This window comes from Gossypium raimondii, chromosome 7 (genome assembly GCF_025698545.1).
Source record: "Gossypium raimondii isolate GPD5lz chromosome 7, ASM2569854v1, whole genome shotgun sequence".
NCBI lineage: Eukaryota > Viridiplantae > Streptophyta > Magnoliopsida > Malvales > Malvaceae > Gossypium > Gossypium raimondii.
The window spans coordinates 18,741,558-18,742,912 of record NC_068571.1 but is presented as its reverse complement, the minus strand read 5'-3'; the positions used below and the strand labels follow the sequence as shown (position 1 = coordinate 18,742,912).

Below are 1,355 nucleotides of genomic sequence, written 5' to 3'. Positions count from 1 at the left end.
AAACCATGCATCAGGTATTTTCTAATTAACTCCTTGCATCACTCCCATGCTTCATATAATGTTTCATCATCAGATTACAAAAAAGACGTAATATCGTTCCTCAGTTTGGCATTCATGTTCGGAGGATTATATCTCAGCAGAAACCTCTGACAAAGTTCATTCCAACATGCCACAATACTTGATGGCAATGCATTTAACCATGCTCTGGCATGATCTCACAATGAATAAGGGAATAACTTCAGTTTCAGGGCATCTTCAGGAACACTCTACTGCCTGAATGAATCGCAAACTTCCAAAAGGAGTCTTAAGTGCAACCTTAGATCCCTAGTAGGCAATCCACTAAACTGCCCCACTATTTGTAACATTTGAAACATCATTGGCTTTAACTCAAAATGTTAATCATGAATATGCGGCCTGACAATTCATGGATTAATATCATCTAAGATCAGCACTACATCTTCTCTAATGGGTCTGTCTCTGTCATCTATTATTCGAGGAATATCAGTATCCCTTCCCTCCTGATGTAATGGCTCTTCTCTAACCTGATGATTTCTAGTTCTTTCCATTTCTCGTAATTATTTTCTCCTTCTTCTCAAGGTTCTCTCAATTTTCAAATCAAAAGAATACTCTTCAACTACTGAAATATCTCTACTCATGCACCAACAAAAATCATAAAAAACAAAAAAAAATCCAAACACTAATTAAGCTAAACTAATAAAATTAAAGAGATAATAACACACAAAATATTTAACCAAAATTGTCGATCCCCAGAAACGACGCCAAAAACTTGTCGTGTGTAATGCGAATGTGTAAGAATACACGTCGAATCAGGTAATAAAGTGATGAGTGAGTATCGTCTCAACAGGGATCAAAATTAACTAAAATAATTGGTTATGCTATTACTATGAAATTGACTAATTAAATTGTGCAAAAGAAATAGATGGTTAATTGATAAAGAGATGTAATGAAGGATTAATAAAATCAATTATGACTAAAAATATGCGAAGGAAATTGAAATGTTGTGGCAATTCTCAAAGAAAAAGAGGGAAAGAGTTTGTACTGTTGGATGATAAAGGTTGGAATTACTCGGGCTTATTTTTATAACATAGTAATTCCATGTCAAAATTTTGACCATTCTACTGCTTAGGGAATCACTACTGTAGTCTGCTTCTTATGAACGCCAGACTTTGAGCTATCATTTTGAGTTTTTGTATGTCTATAGAACTCAAGAATGATATCCAGATTTTTCTCCCTTTTCCTGTACAGATAAAAAATTCTATGCCTAGAGTGCTACAAATATTCTTTCGAATACTTGCCTGTATCAACCGATTATAATCCAATCTAATTCATCTTTT

The 1,355-nt window shown here is 34.0% G+C and overlaps 1 non-coding gene across 1 annotated transcript; it reads left to right on the top strand.

Annotated features, from left to right (window-relative positions):
• Positions 1 to 107, top strand: LOC128042787 (small nucleolar RNA R71). The gene has a single exon (XR_008198298.1). It is a non-coding gene; the product is annotated as a small nucleolar RNA R71 (small nucleolar RNA).
• The last annotated feature ends 1,248 nt before the right edge of the window (positions 108 to 1,355 follow it).